This window comes from Mustela nivalis (assembly GCF_964662115.1).
Source record: "Mustela nivalis genome assembly, chromosome: 5".
Lineage (NCBI taxonomy): Eukaryota > Metazoa > Chordata > Mammalia > Carnivora > Mustelidae > Mustela > Mustela nivalis.
The window spans coordinates 72,710,032-72,722,807 of record NC_139024.1 but is presented as its reverse complement, the minus strand read 5'-3'; positions in this window follow the sequence as shown (position 1 = coordinate 72,722,807).

Genomic DNA, 12,776 nt, shown 5'->3' with positions numbered 1-12,776 from the left:
GCAGAGAGCCCGATGCGGGACTCGATCCCAGGACTCTGAGATCATGACCTGATACGAAGGCAGCGGCTTAACCCACTGAGCCACCCCAGCGCCCCCAACCACCTGTTTTTAAAGGCTGAAGTATTTTTACTGTTCTTGGTCGGAAACATTTGTTTAAACAAAGTAGCACTTGGTTGCTAAACCCTTGATTCTAAATGGACATAGCCATCTCATTTTTGTTGGGCCAGGGTTTGGATAACAATTTGATTTCCCAGTCTGTTTCTTTTTTTTTTTTTTTTTTTTTTTTTTTTTTTAACTTTTTATTTTTTATAAACATATATTTTTATCCCCAGGGGTACAGGTCTGTGAATCACCAGGTTTACACACTTCACAGCACTCACCAAAGCACATACCCTCCCCAATGTCCATAATCCCACCCCCTTCTCCCAAACCCCCTCCCCCCAGCAACCCTCAGTTTGTTTTGTGAGATTAAGAGTCACTTATGGTTTGTCTCCCTCCCAATCCCATCTTGTTTCATTTATTCTTCTCCTACCCACTTAAGCCTCCATGTTGCATCACCACTTCCTCATATCAGGGAGATCATATGATAGTTGTCTTTCTCTGCTTGACTTATTTCACTAAGCATGATACGCTCTAGTTCCATCCATGTTGTCGCAAATGGCAAGATTTCATTTCTTTTGATGGCTGCATAGTATTCCATTGTGTATATATACCACATCTTCTTGATCCATTCATCTGTGGATGGACATCTAGGTTCTTTCCATAGCCAACAGACACATGAAAAAGTGCTCCATATCACTCGGCATCAGGGAAATACAAATCAAAACCACAATGAGATATCACCTCACACCAGTCAGAATGGCTAAAATCAACAAGTCAGGAAATGACAGATGCTGGCGAGGATGCGGAGAAAGGGGAACCCTCCTACACTGTTGGTGGGAATGCAAGCTGGTGCAGCCACTCTGGAAAACAGCATGGAGGTTCCTCAAAATGTTGAAAATAGAACTGCCCTATGACCCAGCAATTGCACTATTGGGTATTTACCCTAAAGATACAAATGTAGTGATCCAAAGGGGCACATGCACCCGAATGTTTATAGCAGCAATGTCCACAATAGCCAAACTAAAGAAAATTATATTTAAGACACATACCTCTCCTAAAAAATTCTTCACCAAGAAGTCAAATCTTAAGTGCTTTTATAAAATAACATACAAAATAATGACAAGAAAATGAGGGGTGTATCCAAGGAATCAGAAAAAAACAGCAAATGAAAAGTAAGAAAGATATAGAAGGAAAGAATCAAGGAAGCTAAAAGTTGGAATTTTCATCTCAGTAAAAAGAAATTATTGTTAGAAGGGGAAAGCAGAAGAGCAAACAGCAAGCTGAGATGGCTCTCTCTGACTATAATGAAAATTCTGAATAAAATAATACAACTCTTAGCTTGAAAGAAAAACAAGAAAACTCCTGGAGCCGAAAATAGAAATAAATCAATTAATAGAGGGGGAAGGTGAAGCTGATGTCCTTGAGTATGGAGTGTTCCATGAAGTACACATGTAGGTGCTGGGGCTTTAAGGCAAGCAGGAAGATTGAACTGTGACAAAGTATCTACATAATGGAAAATTTTAACACCCTTCTCTCAGAAACTGATCCTTAAAACCTACGAGCTGATAGTTAATATTTAAAAAACATTTTTTAAGATACTAACAATAAAATTAATAATTGAGAGAACAGTTAGGGAATGCACATTCTTTTCAAGTTCAAATGAGATATTTTCAAAGGCTGATCAGGCTATGGACCACAAAATATTCTCAATAAATGCCAAACAATTCACATACACCACATTCCATAACTACTCTGCTACCAGAAGGAAATGAAAAACCAGTAATTTACAGCCTAAGAAGGTAAATAAATCAAAATTATTGTAACAAATATCTGGTAAGTCACAAGTCAAAGAAGAAATCATAATAGACAGTGTTTATTATTAAACTTTAAGTCACAAATAACAACTAAACCCCAATATAGTAAAGTTTGTGCAATGTAATTAAAACAGTTTCTAGAGGAAAATACATAGTCTTAAAATGCATTTATTACAAAACAAGAAAAGCTAAGAATTAATGAGCTAATCAACCAAGAACTTAGAAAAGTAATAACAGAAAGGGCATCTGGGTGGCTCATTGGGTTAAGCATCTGCCTTCAGCTCAGGTCATGATCTCAGGGTCCTGCAAGGACCTGCTTAGTAGGGAGTCTGCCTCTCCCCCTACCATCCCCCCTTGCTGGTAAACCAAGAAGACATTTTTGAAAAAAACTAACAAATAGAAAAATATGTAACAAGATTGATGGGAGAGACAGGAAGAGAGGGAAAGAGCAGAGGAGGATGCAGAAAGAGTATTGTTAAACCAGCTCTCTCTGGTGTGGGGGTATGCTTCAATCTGTGAGATTTATGACTTCTATAGTGTAAATATTGCCATTATTGCTGATTTTATTATATTTTATTTTAAAGATTTTATTTATTTATTTGACAGACAGAGATCACAAGTAGGCAGAGAAACAGACAGAGAGAGAGGAATAAGCAGGCCCCCTGCTGAGCAGAAAGCCAGATGCGGGGCTCCATCCCAGGACCCTAGGATCATGACCTGAGCTGAACGCAGAGGCTTTAACCCACTGAGCCACCCAGGTGCCCAAGGAGTTTAGAGATTTTTTTTTTTTAAAGATGTTATTTATTTATTTGACAGACCGAGATCACAAGTAGGCAGAGGGATGGTGTGGGGGTGGGGAGCAGGCTCTCCACTGAACAGAGAGCCCAATGCAGGGCTCCTGGGATCATGACCTGAGCCGAAGGCAGAGGCTTAAACCACTGAGCCACCCAGGCATCCCGTCCTTATTGCGGATTTTAACAACATGATGTCGCTGTACACAGATTGGGGAGAGATGGACAGATTTGGCTCTGGGCAGCCAGTCCAAGCCAGCTCTAGCACATCACTGGAGAGGAGTCACAAACAAATACTAACAGAATTGAAAAAGAGTACACGATGCAGTAAAAATTTAAAACATTACAAGAGAATATCTTTAATAATTCTGTGAACATACGAAAAAACTTGGGAAAAGCAGATAATTTCTCAGAGAAGTATAACTTCCTAAATAGACCCAAAAGCGAGCTAGACTAGAGCTACTCCTCATACTTACTAAATTAGAATTTCTGGATGCGAGGTCACAGACTTTGTGTGGCGATGTACACTGCAGTTTGAGGATGATTGCTTCAAGAAAAGATCAACCTAAAGTCATACAAACTATTTTAGAGACCAGATAAAGAAAAAATTCCCCTATGAGGCCAATATAGCTTCCCACCCAGAATGAGATGTAAAGGGGTACCTGGGTGGCTCAGTCAGTTAAGCATCTGCCTTGGGCTCAAGTCATGATCCCAGTGTCCTGGGATCAAGCCCCATGTCCAGCTCCCTGCTCAGTGAGGAACCTGCTTCTCCTTCTGCTTCTCTTTCTGCCTCTTCCCTTTGTTCATTTTCTCTCTTAAAAATAAATATGTAAAATTTTTTAAAAAAAGAATCAGACATAAATGCTATAAGAAAAATTATAGGCTGATGTCACATGGAATATAAACCTTCTAGCTAAGGTGTTAACAATGGAATGCTTGTACGTGTTAGTCTCTGTCAGTGTGGGCCATGACTAAGTTGGAAATATCCCAGGAACCAAAGATGTTTTTATATCAGGAAATCAGTTACTATATTTGTGACAGTAATAAATTAAAGGAGAAAAGCCATATGATGATCTCTATTGGTACAGGAAGTATTTTTGGTAAATTTAAATACCTACTCATGATAATATTATATTATTATTATTAACTCTTAGCCAACTAGAAATAGAAAATTTTAACCTGATCAAAATTATCTTTAAAACCTTTAAAAACCATAATATTTTGATAAAATTATAGATACATGCCTTTTAAATTACGAAAAGACAGATACCTACTATTACCACGTCTATCGGGTATTGTATCGGGGAGTCCCACTCTGTGCAATAAAAAGTAAAAGAAATAAAAGGATATCAACCAGAAAGACAGAAATTTCATTCTTTCTTGGTGATACTATTGTGAATACAAAAAATTCAAAACACTTTGTAGACAAGCTAGTAAAGTTCAAGAAGATTTCTCAATATGATATCACTGTACAAACATCAACAGGACTCCTGCAATAACATTAGATCTCATTCACAATAACTTTAAAATTTTTAAGTCACTTAAGAATAAATCTAACAAAATAAGCAAAATATACAGCCCTAATTATTTGGTAATCTAAACACTAGATAGATGGAGAATATAGAGTACTTGTGAAAAGGATGATTCAATATTTTAAAGATGTTATTTCTTCCCAAATTAGGGTTGTCAGATTTAGCAAACACAAAATAGAAAATACTAAGTTAAACTTCAATTTCAAGTAAATTATGAATAACTCTTTTATATAACTATCTCCCAAATATTGTATGGGACAAACTTACATTAAAAAAATTATTTCACGGAGGGGCACCTGGGTGGCTCAGTGGGTTAAAACCTCTGCCTTCAGCTCAGGTCATGATCCCAGGGTCCCGGGATAGAGCCCCGCATTGGGCTCTCTGCTCAGCAGGGAGCCTAATTCCTCCTCTCTCTCTGCCTGCTTATCTGCCTACTTGTGATCTCTGTCTGTCAAATAAATAAATAAAATCTTTAAGAAAAAATTATTTCATGGATATGTCTATCTATCTATCTATCATCTATCTAGATATATACACATGTAGATATAGGTATTTGTTTATATTTATATACTTTGTTATTTATCTGAACTTCAGATTTAATTGGGCACCTTGTATTTTACTGGGCAACCCTATACTAAATTACTCTAGTGACCCAGTATTATCCAATTTAATACTAATGGGATTTTTCATGGAATTTAGAAATAATCCTACAATACATATAGAAGAGTATAGCATGTGATATATAAATATGAAAATGGCTTTTCTGAGAATAATGGGTAGTGTAAAGAAAATTTGCACTACTGCTGGGTCTCTCCTTTACTCTCACACGATTATCACAACAACACTGACACAAGCTATGGTTGGAGAATCCCCCACACCAAGAAATTCTGCGACTGCAGCTGGGGGAACCTACAGTTTAACTTAATTTGAACCCTATCTACCTGGAGAAAGCATCAGATCCCTCAGGTTAGGGCTGTCTCACAAAATGGCTCCCAGCCTCAGGGGCCAATAGCAAGCTCAGGTTGTTGTCTGTATTTCTGGTCAGTTAGCTATGACTTAAGGGTTCCCATCTGTTAGAAGGTGGAAGAGAGTCGGTGAAGTATCTCCCAGACTGAAAAGGCACTTTAAGACCAGAAATGAAGCAGGCCTCTCCATACAGTTTACATAATTTTATTCAGAAACTGAATAAAACTATTTACATAGTTACAAAGTTTTATTTACTGACAGGGAGCCCTGGGTAGAGAATGATGCATGGCAGCTGCATAGTTATTCCCTGCAAAAGCCAGACCTTAGTCCACAGACTTTATAGAGTGAGGGGACATGCAAAAGGGCATTGTAGTGAGATCAAAAGGTGTGCACACACCTCAGACGGTTGCATGCCCCTAACTGACAGCTACTCTTCAGTTAGATCTTGTGGCACCACCTGTGAGTCAGGAAGGGGAAAGACTATGTTATCTCTAATGGATTAGTGGGAGGCCCAAACAAGTCTTGGTGGGCATTGCTAGGTATGTATATTAATCTTCCAGGGGCCTGGAATGTGTAGCCCCAAGAGACATCTCTGAACAAACATGAACAAAATGGAGGGCCAAAGATGGAGTCAGTATTGTCAGCACTCCTACACCATTATACCCTCCTCGGGTTCAATTAATAGCTGGAGCAGCTCACAAAACTCAGGAATACAGTTTAATACCGTTTACCTGTTTATTATAAAAAGATATGATAAAGAAGGCAAATGAGCATCCAGATGGAAGAGATGCATAGGAAAACTTAGGTGGGAGGTTGCAGAGTGTCCATGCCCTCTCCAGGAACACCACTTTCCCAACACTTTCCTCTCTTCACTGGCCTGGAAGCTCCCTCTTCCTGATACTTTTGGGATTCTTAGGGTATGATCATAATTTACTCAATTCCAGCTCCCTCTCCCCTACCTGAATGATAGGGCATGGGGCTGAAAGTTCCAAGCTTCTAATCATGTCTTGGTCTTCCTGGTGAGCAGTCCCCATCCCAGAGTTCATGGAGAGTCATCTCATTAGAATAAAAGACACCGCTATCACCCAGGAAATTCCAAGGGGTTTAGGAACTCTATGTCAGAAACAGGGATTAAACATCAAGTATCAGAATAAAAGATGTTCCTAGTGTTCTTGTTACCTAGGAAATTATAAGGATTTTAGGAGCTTTGTACAGGAATCAGGGCCAGAGAAATATATATATATATATATTTTTTTTTCTTCTATTAATTCACTGGTAGGTTTTTGCCTTAGACCTGGATGATTAAAGAGACAAAGAGAAATTCAATCTTTTTACTCCAGACTCAGAAACCTCAGCCCTGGGACGCCTGGGTGGCTCAGTTGGTTAAGCAGCTGCCTTCAGCTCAGGTCATGATCCCAGTGTCCTGGGATCGAGTCCCACATCGGGCTCCTTGCTCTGCAGGGAGCCTGCTTCTCCCTCTGCCTCTGCCTGCCTCTCTGTCTGCCTGTGCTTGATCTCCCTCTCTCTTTCTCTGTCAAATAAATAAATAAAATCTTAAAAAAAAAAAAAAAAAAGAAACCTCAGCCCTGATTACACCGACATTGGTCTAATCACTCCTGCCAGGTGGCAACAAGAGGGGAAAGGAACATGTCCATATCACAGTCATTGCTTTCATCTGTTTCCTTCTCTTCCTATCAGGGACTCAAAGAGCACTTTTGATTTGTGGCAATAAAAGGCAAAAATGAAAGTATTAGAATTTGAAAATGAGTCATGACAGTCTTTTGACCTCAGTAACCATATTGCAGGTATACTGTCCTGCAAATAGATCCAGCAAAATCAATTTGGAATTCTCCTCATAGATAGATATAACCAAATAATAGGTTTTTGGAGAAAAAAAAATCATTCTTACATTGAAATGCAATCATGAGTAGAACTTGTATTAGTTGGGATTAAGAGCAAAAAACAAAAATCAAACTGTCCCAACAAGCACAGAGGAACATACTGGAGGATTGAAGAATATGAGACCTTTTTACACAATCTCAGAGTCATTCTTGGAAAAGTGAGGAGCCAAAGTATCTATGGGGAAATTGGAAGGAAACAGTCACAGCCAGATGGGATTGATCAGCTCCAACTGCTTTTTCCACCTTTCTCCACATTCCATGTGAGCTTTAAATTCCAAAAAGAGGAAAGCATCTGATTAGTATAGCTTGGGTCACATGTCCATCCCTTGGCCAAGGGAAATGCAGACATCTTGATTGATAGTTCTTTATTGTATCCAATAGTGAAGAAGTAGTTTTCCCAATGAAAGTTCAGGGCACCATTTCAAAAAAAGAGGAAATGGACTTTTGGCAGCCATAAACAACAGATGTCCACTGCATGAACAAATAACACAGGTTTTGGGAAATGTACCAATGGAAAACAATGACATTGTGATTATCAGTTGTACCTTGGTGCAAGACTGTGATTGATATATATATATATATATATTAAGATTTTCTTGATTAATTGTTCTAGGAAGTGGTTAATACTAGAGTAGTAGAAAATGATTAGGGCTGGAGACATTCTGCTGACACCAAGATGTTATTCTAGAACTACTACTGTTTACAGTTGTTGCTGGGAATCTCTGCTGTGTGAGGTGCAACAGCAACAACAGTGAAGAAAGATAAGCCACTTTCTCAAGCTTCCAGTACCCATCATGGTAATTGAGAATCCTCCCAGGTTAAGGAAGAAGGTAACTTGAGTGAGTGGCAGATAACTGGGGCATGGCAGAAACAAAACCAAACCAAAAAACGCCCTCCCCATAACAAAGCAAAAACAAAAGAAAACATTCCAGTTATTTGAACTGCATGAGAGTTTTCTTTGCCTAAGGTTAGGATGGAGTTTCCTCCATGGGGATCAGTACATGGTCTGTGGCCAGCAGAGAAACACTGGAGAGAGCCAGCAGCAGCGTAACTCAGAAGCAAGATGAGCATGCCAGAATGAAAGAATCTGCTTACTGCCCAGCAAGCATATATACCTGCACCACTAGTGAAAATCCACGTATCCATTCTCGCATAATCAGGTATCATATAAAAAGACAAAGAAAAAAAACCAGAAACACGTGTACATATATAGTGTCTACAGATATGTATATGTGTATATATAATAAACATGATGCATATTTCACTTAGGAAATAATTGCTACTAATATTCCCAACAGTTTTTTATTCCACATTTAAGGTATCTTTGTTGTACAGAAGCTTGACATTTTTGTGGCATCAAATATTATTTTTTTTCCTGTAATTTCTTCTATTTCTTTTGTGCTTGGAAACTCTCCTACAAAACACAATATTATGTCCATAATTCAGTTTAAAAGATGTAGGTTTGGACAGTGTGCTATGAGGTTGGGACTGCTTGGCTTAGGCTACACATTATGTGCAGTCATTTGCTGTAATCATATAAATCACATAAAGGGTGATCAGCTAGCTTTCCATTAGAAAGGTCACACTCCAGAGACTACATAGGACTGCTTCAGCTAGTTTCTCTCTGACCACCAGATATTTTTCTAATCAGTATATGAGTGGTGGAAAAGGGTTTCTGTTGGTGAGGTGTATTCTTATGGAGGGAATTAATGGCATTGTATACAAATTTCAGAGACACCTCCTCTTGCTTGAACAGTATACAAAAATCAAGGGGATCCTATATCCTGTTTCCCATGGCTCCAAGACTTGATCCCTAATGAGGTGTCTTACCTACTAATAATAATCTGATAAATGGTTGCATGTGCAGAAGAATTTGGTCTGAGAATTGCTTTCTTTATAACCTGATAGAGGTTGTGAGGAAATAGGTAATTCTCAGTCACCTCTAACCCTTGGAGACTACAATTAACTCACAAAAATAACTGAAGAGTGGTACAAAATCAAATTGGCTTAAACCAATTCATAAGAATCAGTTCACTATCCACCTGTGCTTTCTTCTAATTTATTTCATGATTTTATCTGTTATATCTAACTCTTGGCCCATCTGGAGTTTTTAATTTCAAATGCCTACAGGAGTGGAGCCATTCATATAAATGCGTGAGACAAACTGGCATGGAACAGGAAGTAGGAAGAATTGTGCCAAATTGCAGAACACAGGGGGCCACCACTCCTCTGTTCATGCCAATTCTGGCCATCTGGGGATGAGGGTCCAGTATTGCTGTATTTTCTGATTAACTTTTTTTTACAGTTTTTCTTAAACATTTATATTTTGTTGAAAATTTTTCTGATTTTTAAGATACCGTGCAACAAACAGTATATATTTGTGGCCCAGTTATGGTAAAAGGCTGACCAGCTTATAATATATTCTTTATCACATAAGAGGTAAATACATTTTTTCCCTCCAAGTGGGCATATTTACCCCCCAAACTGTTGAAAACATAGCCTTTCTTCTTAAATTCTTATTCTTCCTTTATCAAGCACTGTATACTTGTATACTAGAAGCTATTATTTCCCACACATTTGGGTAAATTTGAGAATAATTTGTCCATCTCCAACAACATTCAGATTTTGACATGGAATTTTAATTGCAAATTAAGTCCTTATTACTTCAAATAATTTTTAAAACAAAAAATCCAATTTGAAAACAGCATTAAAATTTAATACAAAATAATTACTTTAATATCTTAAGTAATATATAAATTTTTGTGTATGTTTTATTTCTAAATATTAGACAAGTTTTTTCTAGCTCTAAGAATTTTAAAATTCATTCTTTTAAGCATTCTAAACAAATAATTGAATAATTGGTCATCACTTTCTGGGCTAGCAAGTATTTTATGTAACATGGAGGGGTTTTATTTGTTAAAAGCTTGCAAGGGCTCAACAATAAAACTGTCATGATTTAGAACTATTAATTTTTTAAAGATTTTATTTATTTATTTGAGAAAGAGAGAGAGAGGGCAGAGTAAGGGCAGAGGGAGAGAGAAGTAGACTCCCCACTGAGCAGGGAACCCAACTCAGGGCTCAATTCCAGGATCCTGGGATCATGACCTGAACTGAAGGCAGATGCTAAACCAACTGAGTTACCCAGGCACCCCTGAAAGTGTTTTTTTAAGTAATCCCATAGTTCCTGGATATATGTCTTAAGATTCATTTTTATTTACTGAAAACATTATTTATTAGCAAAAGTTTCCAATGCAGCTATTTTTGCTCTTTTAGTAATTCACTTCTGATTTTTATTCAGATAACTCATAATACTAAGTTTTCTGTAGGAAATAAATAACATTTATTGATATCAACTATGTGCCTCTGTTCTATGAGCTTTGGGTAGTAAAGACATATAAGGCCCCTCTTTTCAAGAAACTTACATTCTTAGAAGCAAAGACAGATAATAAACCATGAAATAATTTTTTTTACAATATCAAGTAAGGAAAAATACTCTGGGGACGCCTCGGTGGCTCAGTTGGTTGAGCCGCTGCCTTTGGCTCAGGTCATGATCCCAGGGTCCTGGAATTGAGTCCTACATCGGACTTCTTGCTTGGCAGGGAACCTGCTTCTCTCACTGCCTCTCTGCCTGCTTGTGTGTACTCTCTGGCAAATAAATAACATCTTTAAAAAATAAAAATTTTTTTTTAAAAAAGGAAAAATACTCTGGTGAGATTAAGAGTGTGATAGGAGGGGCACCCAGGTGGCTCAGTCCATTAAGCAGCTGCTCTTGGTTTCGGCTCAGGTCAGGATCTTAGTGTCATGAAATTCCACCTTGAGCTCCATGCTCCACGCTCCATGCATGGGGAGTCGGCTTGGGGTTATCTCTCTCCTTTTGGTTCTGCCTCTTCCTATACTCCCTCTCTCAAATAAATAAATCTTTTCCTTCTTTTTTTTTTTTTTTTTAAGATTTTATTTATTTGACAGAAAGAGAGGGAGAGCCAGAGAGCACAAGGAGGGGGGGGGCGGGAGGATGGCAGAGGGAGAGGGAGAAGCAGGCTCCCCTCTGAGCAGGGAACACCCCCACCCCCAACGTAGGAGAGAGATGGGGAAGATGACATATCCCAGGACCCTGGGATGGTGACCTGAGCTGAAGGCAAATGCTTAGCTGACTGAGTCACTCAGGCACCTCTAAATAAAAAAAAAAAAAATTTTTAAGTGTGATGTTATAGGATGTGACAGGCTGAGGGAAGTGGAGAGTTATGGGTAGTCAGGAAAAAAAAAAAAAAAAAAAAAAAAAAAAAAAAAAAAAAAAAAACAGAACAAAACCCACTCTAAAAAACCAAAAACAACAACAACAAAAAACCCACCTGAGGAGGTGATATCAAAGTTGAGACATCATTGATAAGAAGTAAGTACCACAGATCCAAAGAGATTTGTCTTAGCTATTGGGTCTACTATAACAAAATAGCACAGATTAGTAGCTTATTAATGACAGAAATCTAATACTCACAGTCCTGAAGGCTCTAAGAGATCAGGGTACCAGGTTGGATGAGAGCTCTCCTCCAAATTGCAGACCTCTCTCTCCTTGTTCCTCACAAGCAGAAGGGGTGGCTAGTTTGTAGGACATCTTTTACAAGAGCACTAAGCCACTAAGCTCTTTCTTTCTTTTTTTTTTTTTTTTAATATTTATTTATCTGACAGAGAGAGATCACATGTAGGCAGAGAGGCAGGCGGAGGGGGGCAGGGGGAACAGGCTCCCCACTGAGCAGAGAGCCCGATGTGGGGCTTGATCCCAGGACCCTGAGATCATGACCTGAGCCGAAGGTAGAGGCTTTAACCCACTGAGCCACCCAGGCGCCCCACTAAGCCCTTTCATAAGTGTTCCACACTCATGAACCCATCTTCTCCTAAAGTCCCTATCTACGAACACCTTCGCCTTTGGGAATTTAGGATTTCAACTTTAATCTTTCAGGGACACAAACATTCAGACCATAGAATGATTCCATGTAGAAGGCACTGTTCATCCAAACTATTTGAAAAATTTCTCTATTATCAATATTAGTATGTTCCAGGTTACTCATGCCACTGGAATTTTCAAATTTATTACTATAATGTTATTTAGTAATGCTATGTTCCCCCATATCTATGGCTGTTTTTCTTTCTCATTCTTAATAATATACATTTGTGATTTATATTTTTTTACTTTTATTTTTAAATCAAACAAAACTTTTGGATTATCAATTCTACTTTCATTTTTATATTTAGGATTTTATTCCTCTATTCTTGTGTCCTTTTTAAAAAATTACTTTTTATTCTTTATTCTTAGTAATAGAAAATTATAAGACTATGAAATTTTCTTTTAAGTTTTGCCCATGTTCAAAAAAATGCTGACAGGGACGCCTGAGTGGCTCAGTTGGTTAAGCGCTGCCTTCGGCTCAGGTCATGATCCCAGTGTCCTGGGATTGAATCCCACATCAGGCTCCTTGCTTGGCAGGGAGCCTGCTTCTCCCTCTGCCTCTGCCTGCCTCTCTGTCTGCCTGTGCTCGCTCGCTCTTTCTCCCTCTATCCCTGACAAATAAATAAATAAAATCTTTAAAAAAAAAAATTTTAAAAAATGCTGACACATTGGATTCTTGTTTTTCTTGCTTTAAGATTGTCTCAAATTATAATATTTATTTCATTGTTGGC